A 20,241-nucleotide genomic window follows, 5' to 3' on the forward strand; every position below is an offset into this window, starting at 1 on the left:
TTCATAATCAACCAAGGATAGCTTAATTGCAAGTGTGTGTGTGTGTGTGTGTGTGTGTGTGTGTGGTGTGCCTGTATGTTGACACACTGTGTATATGTGCTCACATGTGTGCATGTGGAGAGTCTTCCTGGTCACTCTCCATCTTGCTGAGATCTGGCCTCCCAGTTGAACCCAGAGTTTACCAATGCACAATAATCTAGCACACTAATATGGGGGTCCACTGTCTCAACTTTCTGAGTGCTGGAATTACATGTAAACTACAGCATAGCATTCTTCTCCAACACTGGCCAAAATCCTGACTGTCAACTGAAGTGATATGCTTCTGGGTATGCCTTTGAGAGTGCTTCCATAGAGGATTAACTGAGATGGGAAAACCTACCCTGCATGTGGGTGGCACTGTTCCATGGGCCAGAGGCCCAGGCTGACTAAAAGGAAAGAGGGCACCAGCATGCACCTCTCTGCTTCCTAACCATGGATAAAGTGTGACCGGCGGCCCCAGCTCCTGCTCCCATGCCTTCCCCACTACAGTGAACCATAGCCTGTGAGCCAAAATGAATCACTCCTTGAGTTGCCTTCATCAGGGATTTTGTCACAGCTGTGACAAAATACACCACCTCTAGTTTCCTGCACATTTTTCTGTAAGGCAAATGAAGGAGCACCGTGTAAAGTGATTTCCTATGTAAAAACAGCTGGTGTTTCAAACAACAGACTATTCTTCACTAAAAAGAAGCAAGCTATGAAGTGTCGAGACACTGAGGATCCCCTGCCCAACTGTGGTGCTTTGAATAAGAACAGCCCCCGTAGGCTCATATGTTTGAATGCTTGGTCATTAGGGAGTGGAGATCCTTGACAGGGATTAGTAGGTGTGGCCTAGTTGGAGTAGGTGTGGCCTTGTTGGAGGAAGTGTGTCACTGGGGGTGGGCTTTGGGGTTTTAAAAGCTCAAGTCAGTCCCAGTGTCTCTCTTCCTGCTGCCTGCCTATCCAGACGCAGAACTCTCAGCTCCTTCTCCAGCACCACGTCTGCCTGCCTGCAGCCAAGCTTTCTGCCATGATGGTAATGGACTAAACCTCCAAACCTATAAGCCAGCTCCAATTAAATGTTTTCCTTTATAAAAGTTGCCATGGTCATGGTATCTCTTCACAGCAATACAAACCCTACCTAAGACACCAGCTATGCTGTGAACCTAAACTGTTCTGAAAATGGTCTTTTCTGAAACACATTGACTTCATAGCAGGGTCATTACTTGTTAAGCATAGACATCTCTGTTCAAATGTCTAGTGAAACTGTTTCTCTAAAGTTAAACATCCAAAGGGCTGTAGAGATACTAAGGTAGCTAAGAGCACCAGCTGCTCTCCCAGAAGAGCCAGGTTTGAGTCCCAACTCCCATACAGGTGGCTCACAACTGTCTGTTACTCCAATCCCAGGGGACCCAACTCTCTCTTCTGGTCACCTCAGGTACTGAATGCATGTGATGCAGAGTCATGCAGGCAGGCAAAACACTCATACACATAAAATAAAAATTAAAAACCTCAAAAAATTAAAATGAATAAATAAATTAAAATAAAGTGAAATATCCAACCATGCTGGGCGTGGTGGTCCATTCCTGTAGTTCCAGCACTTGGGCGGTGGCAGCTTAAGTGCCTGTGTGGTGTAAGCGTTCGTGCCACTAGGATGCTGGAAATGGAGCGGCCACTGAGGTGAGCATGTAGTGACAGCAAGCACCATCTTTATACACAATTCCTTTGGTTAAAGAGAGAGAGAGAGAGAGAGAGAGAGAGAGAGAGAGAGAGAGAGAGATAAAAACTGACTCTCCTTCCCATGGCAGCCATTATCTACCAATAGCTCCTCAGTCTCAGCTAGGGGTAGGATTTTATAAAGCCCTCCCTCCTCTGTGATAGAAGTTTGTCTGGCTTGATCTTGCACATGTCATGTATGCACAATCACAGCCACTATGAGTCCATGCATGCAATGGTCCTATCATCCAGAAAACACTATTTTGCAGAAGTCCTCCATAACCTCTGGCCCTTATAATCATTTTGAAAAAATATTTTAAGACTTATTTGAGAATGCCATAAATGTATGTTTATGTGTGTTTAGTTTTTGATCTTTTTGTTCTTGAGACAAGGTCTCTATGTGGTCCTGGCTGTCTTGGAACTCACTATGTAGATTAGGTCTTGAACTCATAAGAGATTCACCTGCCCCTGCCTCCTGAGTACTGGGATTAAAGGCATGCTACCATGCCAGATGCATACAATTTATTTTCATCATCTTCACCCCCATCTCGTTCACTTACTCCTCCCAGATCCATCCCTATTTCCTTACCCTTTTCAATTTTATGTCCTCTTTTTAAATTATTATTTAATAACTCATCAACTTCAGTTTTTACTGTCCATACACTTCTGGGTATGGGGCTATGCTCTGGAGCATGATTGACCTACCAGGGACTTTAAAGAAAACCAACTCTACCTTCTCCAGAGGCCATACATTGTCCGTAGCTCCTCAATTGGAGTTGGGAACCCGTGAGTTTCTTTCTATTTCATGCTAGAGTGTTGACTGTGTGGGTCTTGTGCAACCATCCACAGATGCTGTGAGTTCATGGGTGCAACAGTTCTTTTGTGTCCAGAAGAGACTGTTTGTGATTCTCTGGTCCTCTGTAATCTCCGGTTCTTACAGTCTTTCCACCTTCTCTTCTACTGTGATCCCTGAGTGTTGGGGCGTGATGTCATGTAGATGTCCCATTTGTGGCTGAGCACTCTACAGTCACCCGTTTTTGCACTTTAACCAGTTAAGCACCATTCACAACACAAAGCAACCTCTCTGACGAGGTCCGAGAGCTGCACTAATCTATGGGTAAAGAGATAAGAAATTAGAGAGTAGTGATACTATGTCTATTTAGCAAAACAACAGGAGTAGGTTCACCCCAGGGGACTATGAGCTACCTGACCATGTGTTTTCAGCCTGATTTGCAGTAGTTGGCATGCATTTTCTCCTGTGGATGGGCCTTAAATCCAACAGAAAATGGTGGGTTACTGCCATGACATTTGTGCCATTATTGTACCCATGAGCATGTCTTATCTTCATTACTGTGGTTCACATCTGGGTAAGTTTGCTGATGAATCACCCTGTCCCACAGTCTGCATATCATCTTCTAGTACTGTGAAAGTAGCCAGCAAGAAGAAAGTTCCCTGGTCAATACCAGCTTGATTTTTCCACATTCTGTGACCAGTGTGTGTGGAGTCTTCAACCATAGGGTCTTACCATTAAGTTATGATGGGCAACCAAATGTCTCCTCAGTCTTCATGTTCCTTCTGTGATGATGCCTGAGCCTTGTTGAGGAGAAGCTGTGTGATAGGTTGCCCATGCCTCAGTGGATGGCCTTATACCTCTGTACATACTGACTGTGCTGTGCAGATTTTTCATCCTGTTGCCAGTGATGTCTAGAAGCCAGTGGAAGGAAGGAATGAGGTTTATCAATGTCCTTTATGGATGTCATTAGGTGATCTTCCCATTCTTATCTATGGGGCTGGGAGTGGAACCTTGGGCCTTATGCATGCTAGGCAGGTACTCTACCACCCAGCCCTCCTCATTTCAGTGACTGAATCAGAGAGTAGAAGTCTTTCAAGTTTATTGTTTCAATAAAATAAATCCCGCTGTGATATTTTTCAGAACATTTCTCTCTCTTCTGCACTGTCCCTTTTGAATAGTGTTGGCATGGCAATTTCCTTTTTCCACTCTTAGTTTTGTGTTTAGGGTTAATAAAGTATGTCACGTCCTACAGAAAGACTGAAGTTTCTGTATATAACCCTGTCTAATCCATACTTCTGTCATTTTAATTATTGTTAAGTTCTGCTCATGGCTAAATAAGATGGTGTTAATAGAGCTGCTGTGCTCTGAGTAACCTGACAAGTACTTTGTGCAAAGTATGTTAGCCGTCTTTCTGTCAGTGTGACAGAATACCCGAGGTTATCAACTTAATGAGAACGAAAGTACTCTTTGGTCTCATGATCTTGACAGTTCTAGTTTATGGTAAGGAGCAGTGTTTCCCACAAACACTCAGCATGTTCTTGGACATTTTACTGTAAAGCCTACTGAAAGGGGTCCTGTGTAAGGTAACCTTAGATGTAGGAACTTTAGGGGCAACACTCACCTCCTGGCAGCTAGAAAGCCAAGAGAGAAATGGAAAGAGGCCATGACTCCAACTATGTAACCTCCCTCCTCAAGGTCCCATCTTCAAATGGTCCCACCACCTCCCAGTAATATCGCATATATCAATTCACTTTTAAATTTATTTTATTTAATATCATGTGCATTTATACACATTGGGGGTGCGGTCCAGCCATTCATGTGGAAGTCAGGACAGCTTTGTGGGGTTCATTCTCCCCTTCACATTTATATGGGTTCTAAGTATTGAACTCAGGTTACTAAGTTTGCATCACTGTGTGGCAAGTGATTTTTATCCATGGAGCCATCTCCCATTTTATTTTTACAGCAGCTTTATGAGTTATGTGTACTTACTGTGGCCACTTAATAATGAGTAAATCAAGGTCTGGGAGGATTGAAATACTTGCCCAACCAAAGTCTCTGTACCTGAATGCAGCAGATCTGAGCTTTCAAGTCCCAGAGCACTATGATTGGCCTTAAATCTGGACAACTGTTTTTATCTACTATCAGTACCTGGAATTATTAAGTGCTTATGATATTGATATGGTCTGAATATTCCTTTCTCAAAATCTATATGCCAAAACCTTGACCTTGAAGGATGTTAGGAGGTGGGACTGAGGTAATAGGTACTTGTATTGACTATTTTCCTTTTCTTCTTTTTTTTTCATTTTGCTTTTTTTTTTTTTTTTTTTGAGATAATTGCCTCTTATAGCCCAGGCTAGCCTTAAACTCACTCTGTATCCAAGGATGACGCTGAGCTTTCGAACGTCTTGCCTCTGCTTTCTAGTTTATTTTCCACACGTATAATGAAATACTTGAAGCTAGATAACTTATAAAGAAAGTAAGTTCTCTTAGAGCATAATCTGGAGGTCCAAGGATGTGACACAGACACTGGTCCATCTCTGACCATCATGTACCCTCACGATGGATGACCTGACAGTACTCACAGGAGTAAGTGAGAAAGGGAGAGAACTCGTGGTGAGGCGAGGGGCCACGGAGGCTAGGGAGGGGCCAGTCTTGATCTTTCATTACAGATTGCTCCAGGACTGACCTACATCGGTTCCTTCTGAGGACACACCTTCCATCATCTGATTACTTTTCACTAGGACTCATCTGTTGACAAGTTCGTGCCACCTGTATACTTCACACGAGTCTTTCTTTGTTCAACACAGTTTGTCTAACCCACACCAGTGTCCTGATGAAATAGACTCATGGTACAGGGATTATGGGTACACATTTGCAGGACCCATGGTACAGGGATTATGGGTACACATTTGCAGGACCCATGGTACAGGGATTATGGGTACACATTTGCAGGACCCATGGTACAGGGATTATGGGTACACATTTGCAGGACCCATGGTACAGGGATTATGGATACACATTTGCAGGACCCATGGTGCAGGGATTATGGATACACATTTGCAGGACCCATGGTACAGGGATTATGGGTATACATTCTTGAGAAGCTGGCCAGTCACTGGAGCCTGGGGATTCCAAGACAGCCTGGCCAATAGAGAGAGAGAATTTGTTTCAAAAAAGAGAAAGAGCCAAGAAAATTGGTTTAGCAAGAATCTTTCCACTATGACAGCTGATCAAGTCCCCCAAGTCCCACCTTTGGTGAAGTGGTATTTCTAGGTCTAAGTTCTTGTACTGGCTTTAGCAAGAATCCTTTTGGGTCAGTGTGTTATGTCAGTTTTGACAGAAACACCCAAGACAGCTAGACAGAGTGGTATATTCCTGTGATCCCAATAGTCAGAGGCAGGAAGATTGTAAGTTCAAGGAGAACCTGAGGTATATAGCCAGATCCTGTATCAAAAACCAGAGTGGGACCCATGAGATGGCTCAGTTGGTAAAGGGCTTGTTGTACAAGCCTGATGAACTGAGTCCAATCCCCAGAATCCACATAAGGTAGAAGGGGAGAACCCAGTCCACAAAGTTGTCCTCACACAAACACATTAACGACAAGCTACAATTATTATTGTTATTTAAGTAAAAAGGGTCTAGAGAGGTGACTCCATGGTTAGGAATACTAGCTGTACTTCCAGAAGACTCAGGTTTTACTCCCAACATCCACCTGGATACTCACAGCCATCTATAACTCCAGTTCTGGAGCATCTGATGCCCTCTTCTGACCTCCACAAGCACCAGGAACACACGTATTAGACATACAAATGTGCAGGCTGGAAGCGAGGGCACAGTGAAACCACTGAACTAGACCACTCTGTGGGTAGAAAGATAGGTTTGTTGGGGACCAAACTGCCAAGGCTATCTCTGGGGTGGGGAGGAACAAAATTTTGGGAGTCTACTTTGGACCTAACACAGGCAAAACACGAACACACATAACATAAAAATAAATATAAGAAATACATAAGTCAGAAAATATAAAAAATTGGTTTGGGCTGGCAAGATGTCACAGTGGGTAGAGGTACTTACTACACAATCCTGAAGACGTGGAGTGCATCCCTGGGCCCCACATGGTAGAAGGAGAGAAGCAACCTCTGCATGTTGTCTTTTGATCTCCATGCTTTCTCTGTGGGATGTGACACACACACACATACACACAATAATAATAATAATAATAAAATGCAATGAAACTTTTAAATGAAGCCCTTATAAAAATAATGAATATATATATATATATATATATATATATATATATATATATATATATATATATATATATATGTCTAAGAGCTGATGGTGTGGAGTACTTGTCTAACATTCACAAAGCCCTGGGTTTAATCCCTGATACCACCATGAACAAACAAACGACCCCCTCCAATAAAAGGGATCCAATCAACTTACAGGGAGAAAAGGGCTATTAGACTCATAGCACCAGAGGTGCTGGTCTCTTGGCTCCTTGTCTTTGGACCTGGGGCATGGCAGGGCAGAACATGGGGGAGGGCATGGTGGAGGAGGATGCTCTCCTCATGGCATCTGGGAAGCAAAGAGAAGTCACGGGTCCCCAAGTGCCCCTCCAGGCTCAGCTCAAGTGACCTAGTTTTCTCCACTTGGCCCCGTATGCTAAGCGGTTCATAGCCCCCAGCAGCACCACAGGCTGGAGAACAAACTTGTAACTCGCCAGTCTTTAGAGCATCCGAGTCATAGCAGCGCAGCTGAGCAGAAGCCTCCCACACTGGATGGCTCCTCTTAGTAATTTTCCATTCTCCTCCCCCTACCCTGAGCTTTGGCTATAAATCCCCAGAGCTCTCTGTTTCCCTGGGAGTTGAGCCCATTCTCTCTTCCTTATTGCAATAGTCTTAAATAATGATTCCATATTTGGGACTGGGGAGATGCCTCATCAGTTAAAGCGCTTGTAGCAGTGTAAGGGCTAGAGTTCTGACCCCCCAAAATCCACGTAAATGCCAGTTGGGCCTGGCTGTCTGCCTGTAGTTCCAGTCTTGGAAGGCAGAGAAGGGGATCCCCGGAGCAAGCTGGCAAGCCAGAACTCTGGGTTTAGTTGAGAGCGCCTATCTCAGTGAATAATGTGAAGGGTGACTGCAGACATCAACCATGCCCACACACATGCACCAACATGCTTACACACATGCACTCCCCTACCCCCCACATACATGAAAAATGTGAAAAGAAAAGTAAGTTTTCCTTATCCACCTGAAATCCAAATACCTAAGAGGCTGAGGAAGGACTCTGAGTGTGAACTCAGCCTGAGTTGCTTGAGAGATCCTGGCGCGCACGCACACACACACATAACACACACACATACACACACACACACACACACACACACACACACACACACACACATACTTTCTCTCTTTCCCTCTCTCTTTCATATTTGTGTATGTGTGTGTGTGTGTGTGTGTGTGTGTGTGTGCCATAGATGTATATATGTATACCTCTTAGCTATCAGAATAACATTCCTTTCACATGGCTAAGAAGGAAGTAGGAAGTGGCTGCTTGTGTCCCTGGTTCTGTTCATTCCAGTGACTGACCACCAGCAATGTGACTTTTGGGGGGAAAGCTGCCTGTTTACTTAGTAAGTGAGCACGGGTCTCAGATTTTTGTCTTTCTACTCCATGACCACAGGAGCACAACGTGTGGGGAAAGAGTATGTTTAGGAGGGCAGATGTGGTTATCCGCCCCCCCCACTCCCCCACCCCCGCCCGGGGAGGGGGGTTGGTAGCAAAGTAGGAAGTTTGAAGTGTTTACTTCTTCATTCTGAGTCAGAGATGAAGCACAGAGGTCGCAGCCTAGGGTGCCGGAGGGAGAAGAGGTGGGGGAGACTCGAGGCTGGGGGAAAGCCGTGTGCATGTGTGTGTGCACCTGTGTGTGCAGGTACACTGAACATCATGTCCCCGGGTTTACGCTGCCAGCATGCGGACATGGAGAGATTATTCCATCCCACTCAGCTAATTTCCATGCTTGGAAAAAGTTTTAACAACTCTTTTGCAAAGAGAAAGACAAGAAAAAATAAAAAGTTGGATTGATTCCTGTACAAACACATCAGGTATAGATATGTCAATGTTACATTCCTAATCCACCATCGAAATGCTGTTCAGTAATGCAGATCAGTCAATTAAGCGAAGCAGTGTGTACCAGATGCAAATATTGACACTGATTTCAGTCTCTACAAAGTCTGGGGACTCAGTGCTCACAGCTAAGGAGGATTGATCTGCTGTGCAAGCAAATTAAACTGTGTACTGCTCATTAACCTTCTTCTCTGGGAGGCGTCTCAGTCTATGTTTGCCTCACACAATCTCCATTACCAGTGAGGGATTTCCATTGCCTTCTTTGAAGCAGGGTCTCATGTAGCCCAGGCTGGCCTTGAACTTGCCAGGTAGCTGAGGACAGCCTTGGACTCTTGATCCTCCTTCCTCCTGCATGTACCGCCATGCCTGATTTTATGCAGTGTTGGGATTGAAATCCAGCGTGATGGATCAGCACTCTACAGACTGTGCTACAGCCCGGGTCTCCAAAGAGATAAGATGCTGTTGCGGCTGCTTCAGAGGGAAGCTACAGTGTTAGGACAAAAGACTTCTGAGCCATCCTCCTTGACAAGGCCATCAAACCATAAACTGCAAGGGTCATGGGACATATGCTCTCCACAGCTGAAGAAATTAAATAGCTTCCAAATAGGAAATACTATGTGTAGAGGAAAGTGAATCAAAAGGCTCTCGCGTCACACAGTTGGCGTTATTGCTTGAAAGCGTTGGGTCTAGAGTTCAGAATAAGACTGGGGTAGAAAACTTAGGGTCATTTGCCCTGTGTGGTAAAATAACTAAAGAAAATAAATACAAGTCGGAATACAAATATATGAACTAAAACTTAATGTATGCATGTACAGATGGATGAACATATGTATGGATTTAATGTGATGGATTTAATGTGATATTAAGACAGAACCTAGGTGCTCACGCATGCTAGGCAAGTGCTCTTTCACATTTTGGTGAGTGTCACTTCATTTTGACCCAGAGAGAGATCCCAACTGTCAAGGAAAAGGAAGAAAAAGAGAAGAAGAGGCAGATACGGAAGAGGCCCAGCTTTCATTTTAAAACCACAGTCTTCATGGGGCGGGGGAGGAGAGAGGCAGAGCTATAAATACCAGACTGGTTGAAACAGAACAAAGTATGGTCAAACATCCAGATGTTTCTCTCCCAGACAAAGACCCTCTTGCAGTTACTCAGAAAAGATTTCTAGGTGACTGGGTTTTCTTGCCAAGCATGGATGTGAGCTCCCGAAATCTTGATAAATGTTTAGCTTTTATAGCCCCAAGTTGTTTGGGTTATTGGGACTCAAACCCAGGTCTTTGTGCGTGCTAGACATACACTCTGCCACCGAGCTGTATCTCGAGCTTCTCTCCATCTCCCAGATCCTGACCTCAGAAATGTGGAGGAGAGCTACTAGAATATAAATAAGGTTCACACTTTTACAGCTGGTACAGTTTATGGCTTAACAGTTTTCTTTCTATTAAATCTCCCCGCGTCGTGTGTGTGTGTGTGTGTGTGTGTGTGTGTGTGTGTGTGTGTGTGTGTATGTGTGTGTGTGTGTGTGTGTGAGAGAGAGAGAGAGAGAGAGAGAGAGAGAGAGAGAGAGAGAGAGAGAGGGAGGTGTTTTCTAAGTTTGGGCATGCATGTGGTATAGGTCAGAGGAGCATGAAGCAGCTGGTTATGTTGTGTCAGCATTCAGAAAGCAGAGAACAGACAGGAAACAGGCCTAGGTTAGCACATCTCAAAGCCCAAATCACTAACCCACTTCCTCCAGTGAAGCTCCAGCCTTGGAAGGTTCCACAACCTTCCCAAACCTTGGGGACTAAGTGTTCAAACACACGAACCTGTTGGGGAGATTCAAACTACAATAGAAGGTTCCCGAAGGGCTGGCTCCCAGACGTCTGAAATCCTCCCTGGGCCGGCCTCCTTTGCTGCCCTTTAAAGAGCAACCTTGTCTTTGGAGTTGCTGTTCTGGTTGGGCATGAATTCTAACCATCCCAAGACTGGAGAGACCGTTCATTGGTTAAGTGTTACTCCTCTTCTAGAGGTGCCCAGTTCAGTTCCCAGCAGCCATGTTGGACATCTCACAAGTGGCCTTTAACTCCAGCTCCAGGCTTCGGGCCTCTGAGGGCACATGCACTCACATGCACATACACACACAGAGAAACACACACTTAAATGTAACTAACTAACTAACTAATCTATTATACCTTCATCTATCCATCATCTATCTAAATAAATAAATACATTGTAAGTACCCTGAGGATAGTTTGAGAATTTTACAAGTGATTGACAGCAGTGCTCTGCTAAGATGTTTTTGAAGTGCTGCTGGGAAAACCCAAGGTACAGATATGGGATAATGGGCATGCATCTAGATGTAGACACCAGCGCACTCCACGGTGACAGAGACACCCAAGAGAAGTTAGGAAAAACTGGGTAAGGTGCTGAACACCTTTAATCCCAAATCTTGGAGACAAACGCAAGCAGATCTCTATGGGTTTGAGGCTGGCCTGGTCTACACAGGGAGTTCCAGCACAGCCAGGACTACACAGTAAGACTCTGTCTAAAAGAATGAAAGTTAGGATAAAATGTTTGGTAGAGGTCCTCAGCTCAGCACCGTGGTTATGGCCTCTGCTTTACCCTTGCTTCCTCGGGTTCCCCATGGCTACTGAAGCCAGGGCTGTCTAGCCTTCTGCTGAAGACACAGGAAGGAGCTGTTGTTTGGCTTGGCTGGTTGACTTTTGTTTTGTTTTGTTTTGTTTTGTTTTGTTTGTTTTGTTTTGTTTTGTTTTGAGACAGGGTCTTATAGGGCCCAGGCTAGCTTCAAATTTGCAGTGTAGCTCAAGATGACCTTGAACTTCTTGCTCCTGTCTCCACTTCTAGAGTTGCAGGAGTGCACCAAGGCTTGTTTATGCCACAAGCACCCTACTGAGTTACACCCCATTACACAGTTTCAAAGTTTATATGTATCTGTCTTTTTGCAATGTTAGAGACTGAAGCCAGGACCTTGTGCTTGCCAAGCGAGTTCTCTACCACTGAGCTATAATTCCCAGGGCCATAAACCCATTTTGTTTTAAATTAAACGATTATAAAACACATGTAATATGAATGGAACCCCTGTCACCATTGTTGACATATAGTTCGGTGGTATCTCCATTTTGCAGTGTAAAGGAAGGAAGAGAGAAGTCTTGTCCCTCAGCCTTTGTAGGTTTTTCACCTGGGGCCTTGCAAATTAACCTGACAAAAGACTGATTAACAGTAGAAAAACAAGTTTATTAACACATGCAGTGTGCACACCCATTGGGAGTGTGGAAGAACTCAGAGAGTGATTTGAAATCAGGTCTATATGTTATCTTATCAAAGATAAATTAGTGAGGAAGTGAGAAGAAGGGGGGCAGGGGGCTTCTGCTGTCACGCGTGGTGTGGGAGGGCAGATAAGAAGCAGAAGCTAACAGCACATAAGGATTGTTTTCATGAGGTCCCACATTCCCTGAAGTACTGTCACCTGCTGAGGTCTCAGAAGAGAGAGGTTTCAGGCAAATAAAGGCTGTTTGGCACGGACTGTCACCAATGTCTTCAGCGCAAAATAAGAATTATGCCAGAGACATATTTTGGGGTGTCATAGTCTAATCCCCCAAAATAAAATGCTATCCTTATTAAATACTAACTGCTCATTTATCCCGGCTTTATCTTATGGTGAAAAATCTGACAAGCATGTCAGAGAGTTTTAAACCCACCTGTTCCCCAAGTTCTCATGGGTTCTCTTTTCCTCCCTGTCCGTTTATCGGTACTCTCCCTCTGTGCCTCTTGATTTTTTGTGTATGGTGATCCTTGGTTGCTTGTTAAAAGTGGGCTCAGGAGTTTATGGAGTTGTTTTGTAAGAAGGCCACCCCCCATCATTGCAGAGTGGGGTTTGATTAGGGGCTCAGGGAACCACACACTAACTGGCAGATGCCACCATAGGGTGTGTTCCCAGGGAGCCCACAAATGAACAGGTATTTCCCTGACCAAAACACCTGAATTTGTAGCCCCGATTTTGCCCGTTACTCAATGTCTGTTTTAAAAAACTGTGTCAGTCATAGGATAAAGTGTGGGAGTTGGTCCTCTCCTTTTACTGTGGGTTCCAGGAATTGAACTCCGATCTGTTACTGGCTGGGCATCTTGCCAGCCCGTACTCAATGGTTTCAGAGAAGGACTGTCTGGCCAGGAGTAATGGCAAACTCCTGTTATCCAGCATGCAGGAGACTGAGGCAGGAGGACAGTGAGTCCAAAGCCAGTCTGGATTAAAGAGCAAGTCCCAGGCAACCCAGGTGACATGCCAAAGCCCCAGTGTCAACTTCTCCTTTCTTCATGGAAGTAAGACAAGCAATTGAGAGAGACTCAGCCAGAGCCGGTGACTCTCCTACTTAGCCCCAGTTCCTGTTCTCCTGTACCCTGCATCCTGCCTCTCACGCTGAGATCACCTCACTAAACCTCAAGTCATGAACCCCATACTGGTGTAGTCAACCACAGACCCACAAATGAAGGTGCTCTCGTGAGATTACAATAGAGCTGAATATTCCCACTGCCCAGAGATCTGGAGCACCTGAGTCTGTGTAAGCACACTGTGGGATCGTAGACTAAAGAATCAACCAATGATGCTCCTCAGACCATGCCCCATCACTAAGTGGTACCCAGCTGTCAGTCATAGCATCTCTGTATCAGGTGAACACTCCTTGCAGTTCCTCAGTTTCCCACATGCTCACTCTTCCTCTGTGTCCTGACACCTCATTCTTGCTTCAATACTGTAGAGACAAAGAGGCAAGAATAAAAGGGCCTAAAAGCAAAATTCCTTACTGTCTCGTGCCAACCTTTCACTGCTCAGAGCCTGACCCCGTGACTTGTAAAGCCTGGCTCCTAATGGCCCCTGATGCCTCACCCCAAACGGCACCGTCAAGGAGGACAAGTGGCCATTATAAAGATTTACTTCCTCAAGATATCGCGTGCCCCTCTTGAACTCTCCTCACCATCCAGCCTCACTCAGATGGTCCAGAGGTCAAGCGGGGTCACTTTTCTTAACTGCTGTGAAAGGATCCATTCCTCCCCGCCCCCATCTCTCCCTCAGAAGTCACCAACTGTGTTTTCAGTCACGGCGTGTACTCAATATTAATTAGAGCTTTTATATCAATTCTGGCTTGGTAAGCATTTTTACCCCTATGCCTTGGGCTTGTTGCTCCTGTTGTGACTTAGAACTCTCAGTTTTGTGTTTGAAGCTTCAGGAAGACAAGAGATAAAGGAGGTGCTGTTTTCTGTCCTCAATTAGAATTCTTTTTCTTTTTAAATCTGTGCATGTGCGCGTGCGTGCGTGCGTGCGTGCGTGCGTGTGTGTGTGTGTGTCTGTGCCTGAACATGTGTGTGTGCACACTCGATGAAGAGATCAGAGGCAATCAGGCACCAGTCCTTACCTTCCACGGCATTTGAGACAGTGTCTCTTTATTACTTGCTGCTGTGAATGAAATGCTAGCTGGATCTGCTGGAGTCTGGGGATTCTCCTATCACCCTTTCCTCTCACCCAGGAGCCTGGGGTAGAGATATGTACTACTGTGTCTGGCTTTGTGTAGGTTCCTGGCCTTGAACTCAGGTCCTTACGCTTGTGTGGCAAGTGCTTTACCCACTGAGGAATCTCCCCAGTCCACAAATCAGAATTTTTCGTATCCTTTTAAACCATCCTACAGTTTGCCATACTATGAGGATATCATGGTTTATTTAGAGGTTCAGTGTGTGCTCTTGCACGTGTGTACATGTATGTGCCTGTGTGTATATGAATATGTAGGCATGTGCATGTGTAGGCCAGAGGTTGATATCAGATGTCTTCCTCTGTAGCTTTCTACCTTATTCTTTGAGACAGGGTCTCTCCGTAAATCTGGAGCTCACTGGCTGGACAGCCGACTCCAGGGACTCACGTGTCCCCGCCTGAGATTACAGCCACTATGCCTGGCTTTTTACGTGGGTGCTGTGAATCTGACTCAGATCCCTACGCCTGTGCAGCAAGCACTTGGGCAGCTGAGCCGTCTTCCCAGCCCCTTAGCTTCCTTTTTGATACGTATTCAGGTTTCATTCACGTGGACAGTGGTGCTGGGGCTGGAACTCAGGGTCCCGAGAATGCTAAGCACCCCATCAACTGAAACAGGGATTAGAAGCTGCGTTTGCTAAAAACCATGGACTCCTCACTTGGGTCAACAAGGTATCTAAAGCAGACAAGGGCTTGTATCTGTGGTTCATTTCATGTCTGCATTTTGGCCTAGGACACAGGGACAAATCATATATTCTCAGCAATTAAATTCCTAAAAGAAAGCCAGCCCTAAGGTGGAGTCTAGAAGATTGACTGATTAGGATGTAGTGATTGTGGAGAGTTGGAATGTTGCAGATCCAGTTCTTGGGCTATCTTAAATATCCTTAACAGCTATTTCTTATTTACCTGTGTCTGACCTGGTATCATTGTGACTACCAGATAAAACCTTTCTGAATGTCCTAACAGACTACCAGCCCTAAAGCTAGGAATATCATGGGATAGCATCTGAGGCCCCTAGCCAGAGATTTCCCTGGTTTGCTTTAATCTGCTGACCTGTTGTCTCCACCAATATACATGGAAAACACCTTCAATATGGATCCTGTTACACGCTGAAGTGTCTTCATTACTGATCTTTACATTGCTTTGTACCATCACTGTAAAATTCTCACTAACCACTTTCCTCATTGGAACATGTATTTGGGTCAACTTGAATCCATGCTCCTGGGCCATGATCGTTGGTATTGGCTCAGGAATAAACTCTGTCTCGTTCTCTTTGAGGTGAGAGCTGTACTTGGCAGGGATAGGGTATGTACACATGCACATGTCAACCCTGCGTTTGCAATAATTTTCAGTGTTTAGCCCTTTTAATTAGCTTAAATGACGTTCACTGTTTTAATGCATGTTTCTCTCCTGGCAGTTAAGGCGAGCCCATCCTTTCCTTTCCCTTTTGGCCTTTTGCAGTTTTTGTTATCTGAGCTGTTTCCTCACATCCTGGGGCATCTATTCCCATCAGGCTGTACTTTTCTGTTGTTGTTAAGCTTTACTTTGTTTAATTATATGCATGTAGTGAGATATGTGCATGTGAGTGCGGTGCCTGTGGAGGACAGAAGGGAGGATCAGATTCCCCGGAACTGGGGTTACAGAGGGCTGTGAGCAGCCATGTAGGTGTTGAGAATCAACCCAGGTCCTCTGTAAGAGCAATCTGTGCCCTTAAAAACTGATTCTATCCCTCCAGCCCCTGTAATTTACTTTTAAATTGATATCTTTTAGGACTTTGATCAACAAAATTTTTAAAAAGATTTATGTGTTGTGTTGTGTTGTGTGTTGTGGGAGTTCGATCCGTTTAGCCAGTGACACTTGGGGTGACTTCCCTATGGGCGTGGTTGTCTCTGGATATGTGACTGGATAAGAACTGAGGAGAGGGGTCGAGCTCTCTCTCTTGGGTGGTCAGAGCAGGAACAGCGGTGGAGAAGCATGGTTTGCGGTTGGTCCTCATCACCCTTGGGCAGAACAGCAGGACAGTGGCAGCTGGATGAGCAGCAGCGGCATCTACTTTGTTTTGTAATTGTGAGTGTGTTATTCTCATTGCACCCCTTAATAAATTATTGACCAGACTTTTATGGGTTATCACTTCACCTGGCACTCAACTTGGCCTAACCCATGTTGGTCTTTAGGTCTCCCCCCACCCCACCCCAGCCTAAGTGCAGCCGTGTGTGTGGGGTGTGTGGGTGCCCAAGAGGCCAGAAGAGAGTGTCAGTGGGATCCTTTGGGTATAGAGTTGCAGGCAGTTGTGAGCCACCCAATATGGGTGCTGGGAATTGAATTCGGGTTCTCTGGATAAGCAGCCAGTGCTCTTAACCACTTAGCTGTCTCTTCTGGTCCTCAATAAAAACTTCAAGGACACTAGGAGTATAGCACAGTGGTGGCATGTGCTTAGCATGTTCCAGTTCCTGGGTTTAATGTCCAGCACCAAACAAAAACAAAACCAACCAAATGAACAGAATGCTATAAGGTTTTGTTTTGTTTCCATATGGACAGACCATTGTCTCAATTCAGTTTTGACTCTGATTCCATTTTTTTCTCCTTTTTAATATGTATTTATTGGGATTCTATTGGTCCTGTTTTTCTAGAGAACCCTGGAACACACAGACACAGATGCAGACAGTTGCCAGCTTACTGTGGTTGAAGGTACAATCTCTCAACTTTAAGATGGCGGAAGTGGTATGCCCTAAATAGAAACTGGGCTTCTGATTTGGGGTTTTATTGGTGGCACAAAGGTCCTTGCACCCACAGATCACTAGGCTACCAGGAACGTTAAACATACAGGGGCTTCTTCTCAATGGAGGAGATAAAATACCTGTTTTCCCGACCAGAAGGCTGAAGGCTGAGAGTGAATTTTGTTAGCCACCTGGTGACCGGTTTGCTGTCTGTGGAGGCAGACCTCACCCACCTTTTGCTATAGAGGCAGACCTCACCCACCTTTTGCTATAGAGGCAGACCTCACCCACCTAATTCCTCAGAATGATTATACCAGACTCTTCCCTCCCTAAACCATTAGCCATTCTTAGGGTAGATGTCACATGTACTTTATGGCCTGCTGACCTCCATGCTATCAGTCAGAAACCACACTAGATTCTAGGCATTTTAGCCATAGAACCCACCCTCACAGTCACATGTACTCTGTGAAAGAATCTCTACGTAGTCACACCTTAAGCTTTATTGTGCACCTAGAATTGGACTGATTGGACTGATTGTTGCCTGGAAACCTTTCCCCCAATTGTACTGTGTTTTAACTATGCCAACAATGAGTTGCCTGGCATTAGACTCGAAGTCTGATCCAAGTTGGTGAAGTCAATCTGCCCTGGGTTTTTATTCTCATCTTTTCGAGAGGTTCGCTTCCCTGTATGACATCTGGAGGGACCCCCTCAGGATTTTGATCTCCCTAGGTTAATTAAAGATAGACTTACGATGCTCTTCATGTGCTGGACAGTGAGTCAACGCTCCAAGGCAGCCACGTGATCACAGAGGTTAACAGTGACCAATATTCTACCTGTTCCATGTTGCTATGCTAGGATACGTGCTAGGCCAGGGAGACCCAGTGAATCTTCAAAGAATGGTATTTACAACTCAGTAAAGATTTATTGGGGCAAAACTCTTTCATAAGTGAAAGACTATGTACTTATGGGGAAACTAAAAGACAATAAAGTCAGTGCTCTGTGTGAGCCAGAGAATGGCCTATGTTAGTCACATTTTTGGTTCTGAATGAGTTTATTAAATATATAGCAAGCTAAAATGAAAGAATAGATAACAAATAAGTAGACATATAGATGGATAGATGAATAGATGATAGGTAGGTAGGTAGCTGAAATGGACTAAGGAAGCCCCTTTAAGGCAGCCAGCTTGAGTTTTCCACTTAGAGTCCCAGGAGGAGCAGTGTCCCCTCAGGTGAGGCTTCCAAGTCAAACAAATCGCAGCAGAAAGGTGACATCATCCACTTACATCCAGCAGACACTAGCTAGGGAAGTTAAGGCGGTCAGTCAGAGTGCACAGTTGAGCTTTCTCCTGTGTCTGAGCCTCCCTCCCGCGGCTGAGCCTCCCCTCCCGTGGCTGAGCTTCAGGCCCATCTCTTCCTCACTGCAGGCACTTTCACACCACGAGATAAACAATAGCGACCTGTTGGGATGGATCATTTTCCAGCTGTTCTCAAGGGTGTGCTCTTTTTACTGTTTTGCTGTTCTCTTCTCTCTGTCACAGAACTAGGGGGACCAGTTCATCTCCAGATAATCTTGAGGACACTTTGAGACAAACATGCTTAGGCCTGAAGTGTCAGCAGGAGATGGGGCCCCCTGCTTCCAGAGCCAGCTTTGCGGTGAACTCAAACAGCGCATGACGATTTACAGCATGTGCACCACAGCTAGCTAAGAAGATTCACTGTGTATGTCCCTGTAATGCCATCTCCAGCTGTCTACAGTGATGAGCTTGCCCTTCTCCGAGAAGGGAAAGGACACCTGTACAAGTTTATGTCCTATTTACAGACCACAAGGAGGCAGGCAGAGAGCTTCTCCCGACTCTCTCCCTCTCTCCCTCTCTCCCTCTTTTTCTCAGTTACCTTCAGTTCAAAACATTCTTCACATCAAAGCAGCATATTCTAGGGCAACATTTTTTGAGCTTTTCCTACAGAAAGGTCTGCAAAATCCACTGTGGACCACCCCCATCTTATAGTCCAAATACATCCTTCCCAGTTCACCAATGATGCCAGGTCCTAGAACCACCTAGGAGGGGGCAAATATCAGTCCCCTTGTGTTACAGATCACCCCTGTCTGAACCTCAAGGGAGTCCACAGGGGATCAATTTGAGTCAAGAACGAGGTTCCCAGGCAGGATCCATTCCTCTCCCTGAATGGAAACACAGCAAAACCTTTCTTGTTTTCCAGGTAATGCTGCTCAGAGAATGTTCATAGCAACATGGTAAGTTTCTTCTCCTCTCCACTCATCCTCCTTCTGTCTGCCTTCTCCTTCATCCTCAACTCTTCCCTCATCCTCACTTTCTCGCTTCCTTCCTCTTCCTCCTCTCCTCCTTTCTCCTTCTTCTCTTTCCTTCTATTCCTCCTTTCCCCTCTCTTCCCCTTCCTCTTTTCCCTTCTTTTTCCTCTTCCTCGTCCTCTCCTTACCCCTTCCTCTTCTCTCTTTTCCCTTCATCCTCCCTTTCCTCCCTTCTTTCACTCTCTCCTTCCCTCTCCCCCATCTTCTACCTCTTCTTCCTCCTCCTCTTAGACAAGGATAGAGCTTAGGCCTCATGCATGTTAAAGCACACTTTGTATGTCCCTGGCAGTCATGTGGTTCAGAATTTGTAAGATGCACAGATAAGCCTGAACCTCTATGCCCAGGAATAAACTTCGTATACCTGGTGTAATGGAACAAAAATTCAATTCTGCTTTGCCTTTTATGGTGGTTCGAATAGGTATGGCCTCCATAGATGCAAGTGTTTAAATGCTTGGCCAATAGGGAATGGCACTATTAGGAGGTGTGGTCTTGTTGGAGGAAGTGTGTCACTGCAAGGGTGGGCTTTGAGATCTCATATGCTCAAGCTCTGCCCAGTGTGGCACACAGTCTCCTTCTGTTGCCTGCAGATCAAGATGCAGAACTCTCAACTCCTTCTCCAACACTATGTCTGCCTACAACCACCATGCTTCTCACCATGACAATAATGGTCTAAACCTCTGAGCTGTAAGCTAGTCCCAATTAAACATTTTCTTTTATAAGTGTTGTGGTGGTCATGGTGTCTCTTCACAGCAACACAACTCTAACTAAGACATTTTTTAAATGTTAGAGGCTTTCAAGAAATAAACTGACTGACATGTTTGGAGGAAAAAAAATGAGTTTGTGTCCATCTTTTAAAAGCAGAGATTTGAGCTAAATTCCAGCTCACCAATCTTTATTAAGGAACTGCTTAGAGGTGAACACTGTGAGGCTGTGGTGCTGCCTCAGGAAATATGTCAGCTGGGCCAGCAAGATGGCTCAGAGAGTGAAGGTACTTGCTGCCAAGTCTGGCAGCCTGAATTTTACCTCTAGGACCCA

The 20,241-nt window shown here is 45.2% G+C and overlaps 1 long non-coding RNA gene across 1 annotated transcript in view; it reads left to right on the top strand.

Moving 5' to 3' along the window:
* Positions 1-20,241, top strand: part of LOC128103943 (uncharacterized) — a 38,404-nt gene that overhangs the window by 15,330 nt on the left and 2,833 nt on the right. The window contains exon 2 of the long non-coding RNA XR_008215802.1: positions 19,098-19,131. This is a non-coding gene — a long non-coding RNA (uncharacterized LOC128103943). The remainder of the gene's footprint in view (positions 1-19,097; positions 19,132-20,241) is intronic.

The sequence above is a fragment of the Peromyscus californicus genome, unplaced genomic scaffold (assembly GCF_007827085.1).
Source record: "Peromyscus californicus insignis strain IS unplaced genomic scaffold, ASM782708v3 Scaffold_8__1_contigs__length_139910024, whole genome shotgun sequence".
Classification (NCBI taxonomy): domain Eukaryota; kingdom Metazoa; phylum Chordata; class Mammalia; order Rodentia; family Cricetidae; genus Peromyscus; species Peromyscus californicus.